The 21,187-nt window shown below is 38.4% G+C and overlaps 1 pseudogene; it reads right to left on the bottom strand.

Annotated features, from left to right (window-relative positions):
• Positions 1-7,910: 7,910 nt before the first annotated feature.
• On the bottom strand, positions 7,911-8,010 carry LOC127099304 (uncharacterized; annotated as a pseudogene).
• Positions 8,011-21,187: the final 13,177 nt, after the last annotated feature.

The raw sequence follows: 21,187 nt of genomic DNA, 5'->3' as shown, positions 1-21,187 counted from the left end.
AATTTGTGAAGAACGGCAAGCTTGTCATTGTTGGTGAAGAGAAGGCGCTTTTAGTGAGCCATCTGTCATCCTTTTCCTATGTTGAAGCTGAGGAGGAGGTTGGAACTCCGTTCCAAGCCTTGTTTATTACTGAAGTGAAGAAAGCTATTGAACCCATGTCTTCTTTCAAGGATGCTCAGAAAGCTATTGAGGCTGGTTGCACTGATCAGTGGGGTCGCATGATAGAGGTTGTTGAGAATAAGAATAGGGCCGGATTTGGATTTCAACAAGGGTCGTTCAATGTCAAAGCTGAAGATGTGCAACCAAGTTTCCGCAGTGGAGGGTTCATCCATGGTAATGAACAACACTCATCTGCTATGATCAAGGATGATGAAGACGAGGACTGCGCCAATTTTGTGACGCATGGAAAGAGTTGCAACAATTGGGTTGCTTTCGATATTCCTGTTATTGTTCACCACTCTAAGTTATTTGTTTTCAGTTTTTAAGAAAAATTATTCTCCTATTCCTAAGGGAGAAGTAAACATTGTTTGGCATTTCAATTATCATCAATGAAATACAATTTTATTCATCCACATCTATAATGTTTTATTTTCACTTTTTGCTTTTCTGGAAATGGTAATCACAAAAAAATTATAAATAAATAAATAATAATTACCCATTGCTTGAAGAAGGGCTAGAACCTGGTTCCCGTTGGGGCATGGTATTTGATGGAGCTGTTAATCAATATGGTAATGGCATTGGGGCAGTGATTATTACTCATCAAGGCACTCATTTTCCGTTTACAGCTAGATTAACTTTCAAGTGTACAAATAACATGGCTAAGTATGAAGCTTGCATTATGAGGCTTAGAGAGGCCATTGATCTCAAAATCAAATATCTTGATGTCTATGGTGATTCAACTTTGGTTGTGAATCAGATCAACAGTGAATGGAAGATGAATCGACCCGGTTTGATACCATATAGAGATTATGCGAGGAGGATTTCAACTTTCTTTACAAAGGTTGAGTTTCATCATATCCCTCGAGATGAAAACCGGATGGTAGATGCTCTTGCAATGTTGGCTTCAATGATTGTGATGAAATCATGGAATGAGGTTCCTAATTTAACTGTAATGCGTCTTGATAGGCCAGCTCATGTGTTTGCCATTGAAGAAGCTAAAGATGAAAAGTCGTGGTATTATGATATCAAATGTTTCCTCCAAAGTCAGATTTACCCGCCTGGGGCATCTTTGAAAGATAATAAGACTTTGAGAAGGTTAGCTGCAATTTCTACCTAAACGATGATGTGCTTTACAAGAGAAATTTCGATATGGTTTTGCTCATATGCGTGGATAGACACGAAGCAGACTTATTGATAACAGAAGTCCATGAAGGTTCCTTTGGTGTTCATTCCAATGCACATGCTATGGCAAAGAAGATGTTGAGAGAAGGTTACTATTGACTGACAATGGAATCTGATTGTTGCAAGTTTGTGAAGAAATGCCACAAGTGTCAAATTTATGCAGATAAAATTCATGTTCCTCCGAAACTGTTAAATGTTATTTCCTCTCCATGGCCCTTCTCCATGCGGGGAATTGATATCATTGGAATGATTGAGCCTAAAGCTTCGAACGAACATCGTTTCATTTTGGTGGCTATTGATTACTTCACAAAGTGGGTTGAAGCGGTATCATATGTAAATGTAACCAAGAAAGTTATTGTGAGATTCATCCAGAATCAGATTATATATCGTTATGGTGTGCCAAGTAACATCATTACTGATAATGGATCTAACTTGAACAATAACATGGTGGAAGCTCTTTGTAAAGACTTCAAGATTGCACATCATAATTCTTCTCCCTACAGACCTAAGATGAATGGGGTTGTTGAAGCTGCAAACAAGAACATCAAGAAGATCATTCAGAAGATGGTTGTAACGTACAAAGATTGGCATCAGATGCTCCTGTTTGCTCTACATGGGTACCGTACATCCATCAACACTTCAATAGGGGCAACCCCTTTCTCACTTGTTTATGTCATGGAAGTTGTGCTCCCAGTAGAGCTTGAGATCCCATCATTGCGTGTCTTGATGGAAGCTAAGTTGAATGAAGCTGAATGGTGCCAGACCAGATATGATCAGTTGAATTTAATTGAAGAGAAGAGATTGACTTCCATGTGTTATGGTCAGTTATATCAACAAAGAATGAAGAAAGCTTTCGATAAGTGATCGCAACTTAGTAAGTCTATGGGAATCGTGACTGCAAGTGCCCAATCGTATTGCGTAGTTTTAAAGATTATCGAACCCAAAAAGACTAATAATCGAACGTATTGTTATCTAATGTTACTATGTAAGTCTAAGGCTGAGGATCGTTCTAAGATTGGAGGGATGAAGAGAAATAACTATAATATGGACAAAAAATTAATAAATTTATTTAATAAAGGGATATTGGTATGTAACGCATCAAACTTCGGGGATTCGATAGATATTTGGTGTAATGTTATTGATCAAAATACTCTTTAGTAGAAATTATTTATAAAAAGGACTTTGTCTCACACTCTCGTTTTTATTGACTCTGACCATACTCATAAACCAGAATGCTTGGCTCTCACGGTCTCATTATGAATTTAAAAGTAATTTTTGAATATGAATAAAGTATAATTAATCCTAAAGCGCTCTCGCTGTGTTTAGGATTAATGCCTAATTTCAGCTATCCGGTTAAAGTCTCACACTCTCGTTTTTATTGTCTGTAACCTTTGTTTGCTTTGTACTCTCGTACGAAAAATAGTTTTGAATAAAACAAGAAACTAAAACCGGAAAATAATATTATATAAAAGCCAACACCAATTATTTACGAATCCCGTCGTTTCGACAGTTTTTACATACCGATACCTAGAGGTTTAGCCGGACATAGATCCGGTAACAGACATGATATACAGACAATGAAGCATACATTAAGGCATAAGTAATTAAAATGGCAATTAAAATAAAACCTAGAATATAAATCAAGAACTTGAAATGAATGTTGATTCTTCAAGTTAAACAATATCGACAAGCTTTGGCAATCGAGTACAACGTTACAATCAAATTTAGATGCTTAAACAATGAATTCCAATAGTCCCCGATCTGGAGAATCTATTGCTTTTACAAAGTAAGAAACTGCCTAAGAAAATCTAACCAAAAGAATCTGACTGAAAAAATGCACACCCGATGAGAAAACTGACCCTCATTTATATACTTCCACTCCCCCTAATTGTAGTGTTTGTTAGTTGAAAAGATGAGTGGAAGTCATGGCTAAAAATGTGGAGGTCGTGGCTAAAGAGGTGGAGAGAAATAAGGGAGACCGGGTTGATGGCGGATGCCATAACCTTAATATGGTTTCCGTGGCGGGCGCGGCCTTTTGTGGGATGGGCGTCACCACTTCCTAGCTTCGTGGTGGGAGCCACCACTTACTTTAGGTCATGTGGCGAGCGCCACACATCCAAGTGGTGGGCGTCACGCGTCCACTTGGTGTGGTGAGCTCCATGCTTTATATTTTTCTCCATTTTTTCTCTTTTTCTTTCCTTTTTACTATTTTCCACTTTGCTTGCCTATACATCTCTTATTCGATAAATACCTGAAATAAACATAAAATATTGTGTGATAATACGTGTTAATCAAGTAAAAAGGAATGCATATGAAGCCAAATATACGATACGTTTTCGCATTATCAAACTCCCTCATACTTAAACCTTTGCTTGTCCTCAAGCAAATGTCGCGTACATGAATAAAACGTTTTGTAAAATATTTGCAGCATACAGTATCAAGACTCGTAAAAGACACAGTTGCATTCGGATACTCATTCTAGTCTATAAACTTTACTTTGGTCAAAAATTGCATCAACGGGTACTAACTTCCACAATAAGGGTATTGTTGGAACACATAGTCGCAATAGTGCAACCATAAGTCTCCCTCCTATACAAACCAATCTGAATCATGTAGTCATGCCTAAGCCTACCTTACTAAACCTTCTTTTTATCCTCTTTCATTCTGGAACAATCACATTAAGCCCGTTATCTTTTCATATTCATAGAAAGATAATCAGTTAGTGACTATGATCTTGTCATTATTTCTTTCTTTCTTTTTCGCACTTTGGCTCAAATAATAGTTAAAGATGGTTATATCGTTGGGCTAAATGACCGAGTGAGGGTCACCTAACTTAGAAGGAATAATATTTTGCATACATTTGGTCAATCTTTTTCTCTTTTAAGCCTGAGATCATACACTTATTTGCATCGACTTCTCGCGTAGTGTTTTCTTAGGATGATGTTGACTGCTAGATAAACTAGTTAAGGAATATTAAAGGATGGAATTTAAGGTTATGGCATGACAAGTACTCAAATCGATCTTATACTTGGGAGATTTAAGGTGTTAAAACGATACCGATCTTGTAAAGTTTTTCCAAATCTCTACAATTCAACCTCAGTTTTATTTATAGGTTAGAATTTTCAAAAGATGTATTGTATTTCTAAGTCTAGATTTTTGCAAAAAAAATTGTATGGCTTAAGCAAATGGGTGAATTAGTAAATAACGGAAACCACACATAAAGACTCGATAACACATTGATATTTGAATCGACTGACACTTAACAAAAATAAAATAACAAAAGGAAATAACAATAATTTAAATCTACCTAGAAAGCGATAAATAAAAGAGGTAAAGCTTATTCTCCCATACTTAAACTATGCATTTCCCCAATGCAATGACATAAGATAGGAAAGGAAGGTAGAACCTGGGTAGCCTGCTACTGGTACCTTCTGCCACATGTTCATGTGTGTCCACCATTCCCAGACTGGTGAGGTGGCGCATACTCTTGTAGATCTTCCATACGCACTATCAATGCTGCCAATTCATCGATCAAGCCAAACATGTTTTGTTCGGTTCTGAAAGCGTAGTCATGCTGATCATTCTGCATCTGGCAAAGTTTTTGTGGCATTTTTGTTTGTTGAGCTTCCATGTTTTGGATTTGTAGGTCGCATTGAGCGTCTAATTTACTACGCCGCAACAGTTTAACATAGATCTCATCAAGAGTGGCAGGTGCCACATTTCTTCTTCTAGGTCTTTGGTAGGATGATGTACCTGCAACATTTTCATATGACATGTGTGTGGTGTGTAGGTATGTGTCAGTAGCGGGAGCAGCTTGCTCCGGAATATAATCCTCGTCGGTGTCCCCGCCAATAGCTACATTCTCAAGAATGTGCGCGGGGACTTGGTTAGGCACCAGATCATTAATATAACAATTATTTTTCGGGTTACGCACATCTGTCCGAGTTGGATTTGGGAGGATGAAATCTTGTAAGACATTATTTGCAATTATTAGATTAAACTTACCGTCTTGCCTTCATTTTACCAATTTTATGCTCCTTGCCATGTCAATGTCAATGGCATGATGCGAAAGTGGGGGTTAGCCGGGAGAATTTTTCTTTGAGTCCTAGGACTCTGGCTATGGAGGTTATTAAACCTCCAAAAATAATCGACCCTCTCTTTGCATTGACAATGGCCTGTATGTGAGAGAACATAAAAGGGACGGTATTTACCTTTTGTGGAAGAAAAGTGGCGAACAAATAAAAGAGTTCTTTTTCGTTCACCTTGTTAGAGTTTGCTCGGCCAAAAATGGTGGATGCCAATATTTGGCAGAAATATCGAATAGTCGGGTTGTGAATTAAAGTGTCTTTGTTTCCCTCAAAACTATGGGTTACTGTACCCGTTATTTCCCTCCAAAATGGTTGAAATGTGCATTGTCAATGATAACATGAAATTATATCACATTTTAAGACTTAATTTAATTAGATTATATTATCATTTACTTTAATTTATCCCATTTTATCAGATATTATGCAGTATTTCTTTTCTATTTACATCAGGTACCCATTTTGAAGCAAAAGTGAAAAAAGGAAGAAAAGGAGGTGTAAAAAGCAATAAAAAGGAAACAAATAACCAAGACCAAGCCCAGCCCAAAAGAAAGCGCACGTTGCCCCTGTGACGGGCGTCACAAGGGTTGTGACGAGCGTCACGCGAAGTAGCCTTGTGACGGACGTCACACATGGTGTGACGAGCGTCACACCAGTCCACTAGCTTTTTGGCGCAAGTTACGCTCTCAGAAGAATGGAAGTAACGTTGAGGACTTCGTGTCCTATTCCCAAGCCGTGTATTTAGCCATGCTGAAGACTCGTAGGAAACGCAAGGCAGTTACCAAGGCTATTATAAATAGCCATCTCCTCTCTTTGCCGAACAACAAGTTTTTGCACGCTCAGTTTTGCGAAAGCTCTGCCAAATTTTCCTTTCACGCCTTTGCTTATTTTTCTTCCTTTCCAGCATTGTTCATTTATTTATTTCTTTTGCAAGCTTTACTTTCTCTTTTCCCTTGCAATTTATCTTTCCCGTTTTTAGCTTTTAGATATTTTTCGCATAATAGTTTCTACACCGGAAACTACTGTGCAACTTTATACCGGATTTAACCTTACGTTATATTCGAGTTTTATTTCCTTGATTTATTTTACTGCTTAATTGAAGAATCGAAGAACAAATCCTACCGGCTTGTGGTGGAGTGTTCAAGACCATTGTATTACGCATTCAGGTTCTTTAATTGTTATTTAATTTTTTATGTTTTATTCTATTGTTTATTCATATTGCCTGCCTGGAATGAGTCTGTTTATGCATGATATAAATTCTTGTTTATTTAGCATGTCTGGCTAATTTGCCTAGGTATCGGTATGTAAAGTAAGCAGAATAAGGGATCGAGACTGAGTCGGTCTATCTAAACTTAAAATCAAAATCAATCTTTTTATGGTCTCAACTTACAGGTTTAATAACAAGATTTTTTACAAAAGTAAAAGACATAAAGAAGTTAAAATCAATAGAGCGAGAGTTTGAGATTTTAACTGGACAGTGTAAGTTAGGCATTAATTCTAGATCAGGGCGAGAGCAAGTTTTAGAGTTAATTAAATTCTGACCTTTTCCAAAAAGTATTTTTAAAGATTGAATGTGAGGACGAGAGTTAAGCATTCGGATTTAATTATATAACCTAAGTCAACAGAGCGAGAGTTTGAGATAAGGGTGTTTTAAAACGGTCAGTATTTTCTTAAAAAGAGTTTCTGCAACTTTATTGTTTTCAAAATATGGTTTTTGACTTAATTATAAGTGACAGCAACATTAATATAAAATCATGGTTTATTCAACAGAGCGAGAGTTTGAGATAGAACCTTTAACCAATAAAGTTAACCGAAACGATTCATTTTAAAACCAAGAAACCGACAAAGACTTGATTCCCTAGTTTTGACGAATTACATACCGATATCCGTTTTATTAATATTTAATCTAGACATTAGTTTAGCTCTTAGTTTTTCCCCAAACAATCAAACATCTTCACCTTAGATTTACGTAGTAACTTTAGATAACGGTATATCGATTCATAAGTCCCTGTGGGATCGATATCTTTTAAAACTACGCGATAGAACTGTGCACTTGCAGTTTGTATCCCATTCTCAAAGATTTTCCTTCTTTAACCGAGATGGCAGAACCAGCTCGTGCTCTTAGAGATTACGCCGCTCCATCGCAAGATGAACCGCATTCAAGTATTGCTCCGCCCGCAATCGAAGCAAACAACTTTGAACTTAAACCTTCGTTGTTGCAGGCTGTGCAACAGAACCAATTCTCTGGAAATCTTACCGAAGATCCAAACCTTCATTTATCCGTATTTGTCCAATACGCTGATACTGTTAAAGCTAATGGTGTCACTTCAGAGGCAATTCGACTTCGTCTTTTTCCTTTCTCATTAAGAGATAGCGCTAGAAGATGGCTTCAATCTCTTCCTTCCAACTCAGTCACCACATGGAACGAGTTGAAGAAAGTTTTTCTTGCCCGATATTTTCCACCAAGCAAAACAGCTATGTTAAGAGCCCAGATAAACGGATTTAAACAGAAAGACAACAAGTCTCTTTTCGAAGCATGGGAAAGATACAAAGACATGATGAGACTTTGCCCACACCATGGTTTGGAAGACTGGTTAGTAATTCACACATTTTATAATGGTCTCTTATACAATACAAGGTTAACAATAGACGCCGCTGCAGGTGGTGCACTAATGAACAAACCTTATGCTGATGCTTACCAGCTTATCGAGAGCATGGCCCAAAACCACTATCAGTGGGGAACCGAACGAACAACAGTGGAAAAACCTCAACCGAAAACTGGCATGTACGAGATAAGTAACCTTGATCACGTCAATGCAAAAGTGGATGCTTTGGTCCAGAAGATTGAAAGTTTAAACGTATCGCCTCCAGCAGCCGTGGTTGCTATAACTCAGAATTGCGAGGTCTGTGGAATCCAAGGCCACACTCCTGCGGAATGTCAACTCTTGACTGGAATCCAAACAGAGCAAGTAAACTATGCTCAAGGAAGCCCCTATTCGAATACCTATAATCCAAATTGGAAGAACCATCCAAACTTCTCATATAAGAGTAATAATGCTTTATACGCGCCTGGACAGTCTCCAAATCAAGCCCCATCTATACCTCCAGGATATCAGAAACCGAATCCTAACAATAATACCCCTAGAAAATCCTACTTGGAAATCATGATGGAAAACTTTATAGCTTCCCAACAACAAACCAATAAAGATTTCTTAAACCAGAACATACACACTGGCGAACAACTTAAACAACTCGCAAGCAAAGTAGATGCCTTGGCTACCCATAACAAAATGCTGGAAACGCAAATATCTCAAGTAGCTCAACAACAAGCACCTACCGCTGCACCAACTGGTACATTCCCTGGACAGCCCCAACCCAATCCGAGAAGCCAAGCTCATGCAATTATATTGAGAAGTGGAACGGAAGTGGAAGGACCGTCTGACCCAAGGATAGAAAACCAAAACCCTGAGAAATCAACTGAGGAAAGTGAACCTAAGGAAAAGGAAGAGAGTAATAAGGAAACCCTAGAAAAGAAGGAACCTTATGTACCTCCACCACCTTACAAACCACCTATACCTTACCCTCAAAGGCTTGTTAAAACCAAAGATGTAGGCCAATTTAGAAAATTTGTTGATCTCCTTAAACAATTAAACGTTACAATTCCGTTTACCGAAGCTATTACGCAGATGCCCTCATATGCTAAATTCTTAAAAGAAATTCTTTCTAATAAGAGGAAACTTGAGGATAGCGAAACCGTTACACTCCCTGCCGAATGTAGCGCTATAATCCAAAACATGCCCCCTAAACTCAAGGATCCGGGTAGCTTCTCTATACCCTGTCACATAGGAAAATTTGTCGTCGACAAAGCCTTATGCGATTTAGGAGCCGGAATTAGCGTTATGCCCTTATCCATATGTAAGAAACTGGAGATGGGAGAATCAAGACCGACCAAAATGTCTGTGCAATTAGCAGATCGTTCCATCAAATATCCTGTAGGAATCCTTGAAAACGTTCCCGTACGCATAGGTCAGTTTTACATTCCCACTGACTTCACAATTATGGACATTAGAGAAGATGATACGACACCTATTATACTAGGAAGACCATTCTTAGCAACTGCCGGTGCAATCATAGACGTAAAACGAGGACGACTCACCTTCGAAGTAGGTGAAGAAAAATTGAATTCATTCTTTCCCAATTCTTGAAAGCACCTGCAATAGAAGATACATGTTACTTCATGGATATCATCGATGAATGCATAAAAGAAGCAGAGTCAGGAGAAGACAAACCATCAGACTATCTTTTAGAGGACAAATCTAAACAATGCCTAGCAATAACACCAGATCCTACGCAGTGTCTTAACAAACCAACCCCTGATTTGAAAACACTTCCCAAAAATCTGAGATATGAATTCCTAGACTTAGAACTTGAACGACCTGTGATAGTTAATGCAGATCTAGGAAGACTCGAAACAGAAAAACTCCTACATATCTTAAGAAAATATCCAACTGCACTAGGATACCACATCACCGATCTTAAAGGAATAAGCCCTTCTATTTGTATGCACCGCATCATGTTAAAAGAAGACTGTAAAACCTCTAGGGAACACCAGAGAAGACTAAATCCGATCCTAAGTGAGGTAGTAAAGAAAGAAATAACCAAGTTATTAGAAGCAGGTATTATATATCCTATATTTGACAGCAAATGGGTTAGTCCTGTACACGTTGTACCCAAGAAAGGAGGCATAACCGTTATTGAAAACGAAAAAGGAGAAACTATAACTAAACGAATCGAATCGGGATGGAGAATGTGCATTGATTATAGGAAACTAAACAAAGCAACCCGAAAAGATCATTTCCCTTTACCATTCATTGACCAAATGTTAGAACGATTAGCTAAACATTCACATTTCTGTTATTTAGACGGTTATTCAGGCTTCTTTCAAATACCAATTCACCCTGATGACCAAGAAAAGACAACATTCACATGCCCTTTTGGTACCTTCGCGTATAGACGAATGCCGTTTGGTCTGTGTAATGCCCCTGCAACTTTTCAAAGATGCATGATGGCAATATTCGCCGACTTTCTCGAAAACATCATGGAAGTATTCATGGATGACTTTTCTGTATACGGACAAAGTTTCGAAGAATGCCTTGAAAACCTGGAAAGAGTTCTTGAGCGATGTGTAAAAGTAAACTTAGTACTTAATTGGGAAAAGTGCCACTTTATGGTACAAGAAGGAATTGTTTTAGGACACATCATCTCGAACAGAGGAATTGAAGTAGACAAAGCCAAAATAGAGGTAATCGAAAATCTTCAACCCCCAAGAACCGTGAGAGAAGTACGAAGCTTTCTAGGACACGCCGGTTTTTACCGACGATTCATCAAAGACTTCTCTAAGATAACTAAACCCTTAACCGGACTGTTGATGAAAGATGTTGAATTCATATTCGACGATAACTGTTTAAAAGCATTTCAAACTCTTAAACAAGCATTGATCTCCGCACCCATTATGCAGACACCAGACTGGAATGAACCATTCGAAATAATGTGCGATGCCAGTGATTATGCTGTAGGTGCTGTTTTAGGACAAAGAAAGGATAAAAAGCTTCACGTTATATATTACGCTAGCAGAACCCTGGATGAAGCGCAGATGAATTATGCCACAACCGAGAAAGAACTCCTAGCAGTGGTATTTGCGCTAGATAAATTTCGTTCTTACCTGGTAGGAGCCAAAATAATAGTTTACACTGATCACGCTGCTATCAGGTACCTTTTAACAAAAAAGGATGCTAAACCTAGACTCCTAAGATGGATCTTGTTACTACAAGAATTCGACTTAGAAATCAAGGACAAGAAAGGAACTGAAAACGTAGTAGCAGACCACCTCTCTAGACTTGAGAACCTTGAACCAGAAAGAACATCCATTAATGATGATTTCTCGTATGATAAACTCATAGCTACTTTGGAAGAGAACAACTCCGACATGCAAGTAGAAACCACCTTAGCTATATCTGTCATACCATGGTACGCTGATCTAGTCAATTATTTAGCTGCCGGAATAGTTCCACCTACTTTATCTTACCAGCAGAAGAAACGATTCTTCCACGACATAAAACACTATTACTGGGATGATCCCTTACTTTTCAAAAGAGGCCCCGATGGTATTTTCCGTCGATGTATACCCGAAGAAGAGGTAGAAAATATAATCCAACACTGTCACTCTGCGCCTTATGGTGGTCACACAAGTACATCCAAGACCTGCTCTAAAATCCTACAAGCTGGCTTTTATTGGCCAACTATATGGAAGGACGTACATGCGGCTATTAAGGAGTGTGACAGATGTCAACGCACGGGAAACATATCTAGACGTGACGAGATGCCACAAAAAGGTATTTTGGAAGTAGAGATTTTTGACGTGTGGGGGATAGACTTCATGGGACCCTTTCCATCCTCTTTCGGTAACAAATACATACTCGTGGCAGTTGACTACGTATCAAAATGGATCGAAGCTATAGCTTCTCCAACAAATGACACCCGAGTAGTAACTAGACTCTTTAAAAATATAATATTTCCGAGATTTGGCATCCCAAGAATAGTAGTCAGTGATGGTGGATCACACTTTATATCCAAGGTACTCGAAAAACTACTACTTAAATATGGAGTGAGACATAGGATAGCAACACCTTACCACCCTCAAACCAGTGGACAAGTGGAAGTATCTAACAGAGAAATCAAGCAAATACTAGAAAAAACGGTCGCCACTTCAAGGAAAGATGGGTCATTGAAATTACCAGAAGCTTTATGGGCATACCGAACTGCTTATAAAACTCCCATAGGGACGACCCCATTTAAGCTCATTTATGGAAAATCCTGTCACCTCCCGGTAGAATTAGAACATAAAGCCTATTGGGCTATTAGAAATTTAAATTTGAATTATAAAGCCGCCGGTGAAAAGAGAATCCTTGACATAAACGAATTAGAGGAACTCAGAAGAGACGCCTATGAAAATGCCAAAATCTATAAAGAAAGAACAAAACAATGGCATGACAAGCGTATATCAAGGAAAGTCTTCAAGCAAGGCGACGCAGTACTTTTATTTAACTCTAGACTAAAGTTATTCCCGGGAAAACTACGATCCAGATGGTCAGGACCTTTTCATATCACTAAAATCTTTCCCAGTGGAGCGGTAGAAATAAAAGGACAATCTACAGAACCGTTCACCGTAAACGGGCAACGTCTGAAACATTATCACTATGCGGAAACCAACGAGGATTCGCAAATTCTACACTTAGACGAAACGCCCCCAGGACTCATAGACTATATTTAACAGTTTCTTTGTCGAGCTTGCGACATTTAAACAAAGCGCTTAGTGGGAGACAACCCACAAATTAATCTGTTATTTTATTATTCTATTATTATTATCATTTCTCTATTTTTCTCTTAATTATTCTTTTAATTTCTATTTAGTATTCATTATTGATTTATTCAAAAAGAAAAAATATATCTATATATAATAATAATAATTCTTTTCTTCTTTCGGCATTTGGCCAAATCCTGACTTAAACTCATGTTTCTTTTCTCTAGTTAACACTAACCAGATGGGACATTTTGATCGTATGGGTATCAAGTTCAGAGGAATGGCTCAGAAACGAAAGTTTGAAGAACTAGCCGCTAGAGAGATGCTACCTAGTTTATATGCTGATGATTGGGCTATGACTGCCCTTGGACTGAGACAGAGTGTCCTGTTTTTGCTGAATCAGATAGGATGGGAGACCTCCCCTATCCTGAGACATTTCACCACCTACCGGAGACTCACACTAGAATTCCTTAGTTCATTAATCTATCTACCTAGCCATGGAAAAGGAATTAGCAGAGGTTTTATCCAGTTCAGAATGTTCAATATGGAGTACCAATTTAATATTAGAGACTTCACCAACCTTTTGGGTTTTCCTACCTCCTTTGATACATTCACTGTAAGCCAGGAAGAACTTTTTGAATATAGAGAGCTTGAACACTTTTGGGGTAAGCTGACTGGAAATGATGAGCCCGAAGAACATGAGTTTCTCTCTGGAAACATACATAACCCGGCTTTTCGCTATTTCCATAAGATCCTGACCCACACTTTATTTGGGAAGAAGCCAAATAGTACTTCAGTTTCACGTGATGAACTCTTCATCATATTTTGTGCTTCCCAGAACCGTCCAGTAAACGGTGCTACTTTTATGTTAGCTAATTTGGACCACCTTATCCAGGATGAGCGAGCACCCATTAGAATAGGCGGTTTGATCACTATGATAGGTAATGCTATTGGACTACGTCAGCCTATGCTTGACCTTAACCCTTTTTGTGGCATTACTACTATGAGTATACCCTTCCTCTTCAACACTATGTTTATAACAAACATAGGGTCTGATGAGTTCGAGCTTATTATTGATAACCAGGTTCTCTGCCTATTCACCATGCCCGATCCTAGAACTAGTGTTCATAATCAAAGGAACTGGCTCTATAACCTGAATGAAACCCCAACTCCGGCTGGATCCACTGAATCCATCCAGGATTATGAGATTTGTGACGACTATGAGCACTATGTTGACCATATCTCTCTTGCTGAATCTGACCCTCAGACACCTTCCGGCTACTATGATATTGATCCTCCCCCTCAGCCTGTCCTGACCGAAGAATCAGTCATGCCTGACCTCCGACATCATATGCCAGGAACAGATATTAAAACAGTCATTGAAGCCTTGATGTCAGAGCAAGACGCCCTCAGGGAAGATTTCCATAACTTGAGACTTGAAATCCTAGAATGCATGAGCAGAACGGCAAGTCAGTTACGTATGTTACGGCATCATGTTAACTCTTTTGCTCCTCCGGCCAGAGATCCGAAGATAGATGGAATTTAGTTATATTTCTTTCTAAGTTATTTAGTTTTAGGCTAGATTTTTTTCATTAATGTTGTTTGAATTCATGTTTATTTCTATTTCATTTCATTATTTTCCTTCCCTGTAATACATTATGATCATTTTTATTGAAGCTGTTTAATTAATTTTATTATGCAATGGCTATTATGTTCTACTGTTGTTACCTACTATTATTATTATACAAAGCAAGTAAGCGTGCACAATGCATTAAAATTGCATACTAAAAATGATCATAAGCAAAATGAAACATTAAAATACGCTACCAAAGTAATTCTGTGAAGCGCCACTGAAGCCTTGCCAAAAAGGAGGTGTGACGAGCGTCACACACTCCATGACGAACGGCACGCAAAACGCCTGTTACGAACGTCACACCCCTGTGACGAGCGTAACACCCTTCAGACAAGTGAACGTTAAGGAGCCGTTGGAGACGAACGTTACACTTTAATTTTTTACATCCCCCATTCATTTTCATTTACCACACTTAATTACTTTTCAACCACTTTTTCTTTCTACCTTCCAATCCTTCTCCTATAAATACCTACCAAAACTTCCTTCATTCACCACAAAACAATTCTCTCATATCAAACACACTTCTTTTCCTTTCCAAATCATCCCTTCAAAAATTCATCACAATGGCGGGAAATCAAAATTTCGGAAATATCATCTTCCGATCCGGAGATGACAACTATCAGCAAGAGCAATTCGAGCGCTTCCAACAGCGAGGCGTCGCTCCCACCAGGTACCCCGATTTAACTTGTTTACAACAATTGGGCTTACTCCAAGGTATCGAGTGGATGCTCCGTAAAGCCGATTTAACCTTCCTTTGCACCCATAACCAACCCACCTACCCTTCCCTAACCTTAGAATTCCTAAGTTTTTACGACTACACCACTCCCGCCGGTGAAGGTGAATTTCTAACCGGTACGGCAACCTTCCGTATGTTTAACACCGAGTACTCTCTAACCCAACGCCAATTGAGTGCCATGCTACAATTTCCCACAGAAGGTCTGCTGCATGCCAGAATCCCTCCAACCTCAAACTGGAACACAGTTCTAGTTTTCGATCTTTTTAAGAAAATTTCCGGTATAAATACCTACAACTGGGAAGAACTCCTTCTCTCCCACATCCATAACCCCACCATCCGTTATTTTCTCCGTATCCTGCAAAACACACTTTTTGGAAGACCAAACAACAGTAAGGTTAACTCGAAGGAGTTATTTTTCCTCCAGTGCGTTTTCGAACCGGATACTAAGGTAAACGCCGCCTCTTTTCTCTTTCATCATATCCGCACCTTATGTGCTAGAGGCCGGCAACCCTTTATAATTGGTGGATTAATAACCTCCATAGCACTTGGCCTGAACCTAGGGGATAAACTCCAAACTTTAGAATCCCTACCTCCCCTGTCTATGGATATCAGCTATTGCCGCTCCAGCCGCCTGATTAAAAACAGAGTAGGCGGAGGCTATTATCTTATGGTGAACAACCAAGCAGTCCCGAGTGTTGTGCTACCCAATACCACCCTAACTGATGTCACAAACCCCGACCGCCACCTCTACGATCTTAGCGCTCCTGAAACCACCGAGCCTTCACAAACAAACCAGCAAACAGATGAGTTTGAAGAAATGGAACAAGGTGATCATCCGCCAACACAACAATCAGTCCCGCTAAACCCTTCCAGTAATGCAGCTGGCCCATCCTCCCAACGTCGTCGACGACGAAGGCCTGCGACCAACGATGACATTATGGATGCTATCGATGGTATGCAGGCACAGAATACAGAGATGATGCAGATGATGCGTCAAATGCAACAGCAACAGGACGCTCGGAATGCCATAACCGACCAGCGGTTTACTGAATTGTTCAACAGGTTCGACAACTTAGACATACGTCAAAGATCACCAGGTCCAAGAACCAGAGGCGGAAGGCAGCCTTAGTTGTTATTTTCTTTTTCCTTTCCATCTTGTATTTCATTTCCTTAAAACATTGAGGACAATGTTTAGTTTAAGTATGGGGGGGGGAACAATATTCTTTCCATTCTCATTTTTTTTCAAGTATGTTATTTTCCCTTTCATTGTTATTTCCCTTTCTTATTATGAAAAAAAAAAAAAATTTATTATAATATATATTTATTTTAAGTTAAGTTCCTAAGTGTGAAAATTTTCTATTATCTATTCCCCTCAATTTCCTGAGCCATAACAAAATTTTTAACACACCCAATAAGTATAAAGGTTGCTTACTTTATAAAACTTGAGTGAGATCAAAACAAAACCATTACCGTAACAACGCTCTGAGAACCTCAATATGTTAGATCAGGATAAGTACCTATTATACCAATTCCTCGAACTTTTAGTTCTATGGCAACCCCAAGTAGTTTATACAGAAGTCAGCACCATCTTAATAGCAAACTACGTGGAGAGCCGATGAATATAAGTGAATGATCCCCAAAGTAACCTAAAATATATAAATATATCAAGAAATGCACTAATTAAATTAGGTGATCCTTACCAGATCATTTAATCTAAAGGTTGCAGATCATGCAAAAGCACAATACGAAAGATCCATTATGAGTTGGTTCAGTAGGAATCTGGTACTGAACTCGGTAGGGCGGACTACGGTCCGATCCCCCGCAATTTGCAATGGACTGAATAATGAAGTTATCCGACTTATGTACCAGAACTTCTAGCTAAAAGCGGATCATAATCACTAACCGGTTACTCCACTATGTGCGCGAAAAGATAAAGGGCTTAATGTGATTTCGCTAGAATGAAAACGGGTAAAATAAGACTAAAGGAACCAGGATAGCTATCATAGGGTACTTGAAACTGATTGGCATAAAAATAGGGTTATCTAAGTTGTAACGGTAGTTGTTGATGTCAAGATTAAACTCAAAATCCTCTTAAACAAAAATCCATTCGCAACCTAGTACGAATTGAGGTGTGCTTTGAAATTTCACCTAGCTAAAACTTTTAACAAGTTCTATACTGAATTTTGCTTGAGGACAAGCAAAGATTTAAGTATGGGGGAGTTTGATAACATGAAATTATATCACATTTTAAGACTTAATTTAATTAGATTATATTATCATTTACTTTAATTTATCCCATTTTATCAGATATTATGCAGTATTTCTTTTCTATTTACATCAGGTACCCATTTTGAAGCAAAAGTGAAAAAGGAAGAAAAGGAGGTGTAAAAAGCAATAAAAAGGAAACAAATAACCAAGACCAAGCCCAGCCCAAAAGAAAGCGCACGTTGCCCCTGTGACGGGCGTCACAAGGGTTGTGACGAGCGTCACGCGAAGTAGCCTTGTGACGGACGTCACACATGGTGTGACGAGCGTCACACCAGTCCACTAGCTTTTTGGCGCAAGTTACGCTCTCAGAAGAATGGAAGTAACGTTGAGGACTTCGTGTCCTATTCCCAAGCCGTGTATTTAGCCATGCTGAAGACTCGTAGGAAACGCAAGGCAGTTACCAAGGCTATTATAAATAGCCATCTCCTCTCTTTGCTGAACAACAAGTTTTTGCACGCTCAGTTTTGCGAAAGCTCTGCCAAATTTTCCTTTCACGCCTTTGCTTATTTTTCTTCCTTTCCAGCATTGTTCATTTTATTTATTTCTTTTGCAAGCTTTACTTTCTCTTTTCCCTTGCAATTTATCTTTCCCGTTTTTAGCTTTTAGATATTTTTCGCATAATAGTTTCTACACCGGAAACTACTGTGCAACTTTATACCGGATTTAACCTTACGTTATATTCGAGTTTTATTTCCTTGATTTATTTTACTGCTTAATTGAAGAATCGAAGAACAAATCCTACCGGCTTGTGGTGGAGTGTTCAAGACCATTGTATTACGCATTCAGGTTCTTTAATTGTTATTTAATTTTTTATGTTTTATTCTATTGTTTATTCATATTGCCTGCCTGGAATGAGTCTGTTTATGCATGATATAAATTCTTGTTTATTTAGCATGTCTGGCTAATTTGCCTAGGTATCGGTATGTAAAGTAAGCAGAATAAGGGATCGAGACTGAGTCGGTCTATCTAAACTTAAAATCAAAATCAATCTTTTTATGGTCTCAACTTACAGGTTTAATAACAAGATTTTTTACAAAAGTAAAAGACATAAAGAAGTTAAAATCAATAGAGCGAGAGTTTGAGATTTTAACTGGACAGTGTAAGTTAGGCATTAATTCTAGATCAGGGCGAGAGCAAGTTTTAGAGTTAATTAAATTCTGACCTTTTCCAAAAAGTATTTTTAAAGATTGAATGTGAGGACGAGAGTTAAGCATTCGGATTTAATTATATAACCTAAGTCAACAGAGCGAGAGTTTGAGATAAGGGTGTTTAAAACGGTCAGTATTTTCTTAAAAGAGTTTCTGCAACTTTATTGTTTTCAAAATATGGTTTTTGACTTAATTATAAGTGACAGCAACATTAATATAAAATCATGGTTTATTCAACAGAGCGAGAGTTTGAGATAGAACCTTTAACCAATAAAGTTAACCGAAACGATTCATTTTAAAACCAAGAAACCGACAAAGACTTGATTCCCTAGTTTTGACGAATTACATACCGATATCCGTTTTATTAATATTTAATCTAGACATTAGTTTAGCTCTTAGTTTTTCCCCAAACAATCAAACATCTTCACCTTAGATTTACGTAGTAACTTTAGATAACGGTATATCGATTCATAAGTCCCTGTGGGATCGATATCTTTTAAAACTACGCGATAGAACTGTGCACTTGCAGTTTGTATCCCATTCTCGACTCACCCAGTCGAGCGATCAGTCAACCCTCAATATCTAGGACCTCACTTACTACGCCATCCTCATGGGGAAATTGTAGCAGGTCCACAAGTTGGGCAAAGGTAAAAGCATATTCTATGTTGAACAAGTGAAACTGGACAGTCCCACTAGAACAATTTGTGTTGGGTGTGGGACTAAAAATTAACGAACTTAGAAATTCTATAATTAGGTAGAAGAAAACCAACATAATATATAGAAGTAGGAATGAGAAACAAGATATGGCAAAATGACGTTAAGACGCAAAATTGAAAATGATATAATTCGTCTGGTGGACTTAAAAAGAAATGAAATAAATAAATAAAATTCCCAATGTGTAAAAAAAAAACTAAAATTCAAAATATAAAAATAAAATAAATGTCAGTAAATCGGTAATATTAAAATAAATTAGCCATTACGACGACTGCTGGTAGGAGGAGCAAACAAGTAGAAGTGCTGGTAGATGTGATTCAGGTTCTCAGTCACTACATCCATAAAGCCGTGGAATTCCACGCGCAAAGTGCTCATCTTGCCTCTCAGGTTGGTGATGTCTATCTGGACAACTTCAATGGTAGCAACATGATCAGTAGGAGGCGCATCAGGTATAACTGGGACGTGTGATTCAGCATCAGAGAGATAGATATCATAATGGTCATAGATTTGGGGTGTCTCTGAAGGAGAAGGTGGTGCATCTGGTGGTCCATTCAAATCATAGAGCCAATTATTCCTATGATGTACACTCGTCCTATGGTCTGGCAGGGTAAACAGGTGTATTACTTAGTGGTTAATTAGGAATTCAAACACATCTGGGCCTAGGTTCCTAATGATACTAGTGTTGAAACAGAATTAGATATTCATTGGTCATATCCCACCTAAAGGGTTGAGCCTGATAAGTGGATGTCTCAGTCCGATGGCATTTTCTACCATGGTCATTAAGCCCCTCACTAAGATTGGTCTATGGTTATCTTGTGTTATACGGTCCAAATTAGCTATCATAAATGTAGCGGCGTTAATAGGTTGGGCCTGTGATGCACAATACATTACAAAGAGTTCGTCTTTGGACATGGAGGTTATGTTTTGTTCCTTTCCAAATAATGTGTGAGCTAGGATCTTATGAAAGTAACGAATGGCAGGGTTGTGGATGTTCTCAGAATGCATGAGATCCGGCTCGAGATGGTTGTTTCGTGTGATGTTATCCCAAAAGTAATCTAATTCAAGGTTTACAAGCATGTCTTCCTGGGTAATGGTAAAGGTATCCAGACCATTAGGGCATCCTAGGAGTTCATCTATTTCTCTATGAGTGTAGAGGTACTCAATATCGAACAACCTAAAGGTGATGAGGCCTTTGTTAAATCCCATACCATGGTTTGGCAGGTAAACTATGGAGCTTAAGAATTCTAAAGTCAACCTATGGTAGGAACTAAATTTTCTTTTGATAGCGAAGGTGTCTCGGCCTATTTGGTTAATTAGGAACATAACATTGTCTCTTATACCTAACTTGGTCATAGTGCATCCATATGGGTATATGGTTAGTGCCATTTCTCTTTGAGCTAGAGCCTCAAAACGTCTCCTTTGACCTCTGCCTCTGAAGACTATATCTATATAATCTACTTGTTGCATTGTGATGGTCAGTAGCTAGATAAATTTAAGTAGATAATAACATTAAGTTAGTAATGGTCAATAATAAAGAAAAATACCGATTGACTTTATGAAAAATAAGAAAGAAAGAAAATTAAAAATAAGCAATAGTAATAAACAGAAGTTTAGGTAATTGAATTAATAGTTAAAAATAGAGTGTGTGTTGTCTCCCACCAAGCGCTTTGTTTATTGTCGTAAGCTCGACAAAAATAGGATGGATGTTAGTCTGGTGAATGAGAGGGCAGCTCTGCAAGCTTTAGATTCGTGATGAAATCATTGTTGTCAATGTTATGGTAATGTTTCAAATGTTGTCCGTTTACTGTAAATGGTTCGCTCTCTTTTCCCTTTATCTCTATCGCTCCATTTGGAAAGACGTTGGTAATTTCGAAGGGACCGGACCACCTAGAATGGAGTTTT

The sequence above is a fragment of the Lathyrus oleraceus genome, chromosome 6 (genome assembly GCF_024323335.1).
Source record: "Lathyrus oleraceus cultivar Zhongwan6 chromosome 6, CAAS_Psat_ZW6_1.0, whole genome shotgun sequence".
NCBI classification, from domain to species: domain Eukaryota; kingdom Viridiplantae; phylum Streptophyta; class Magnoliopsida; order Fabales; family Fabaceae; genus Lathyrus; species Lathyrus oleraceus.
This window is presented reverse-complemented; position numbering and strand designations above follow the sequence as displayed.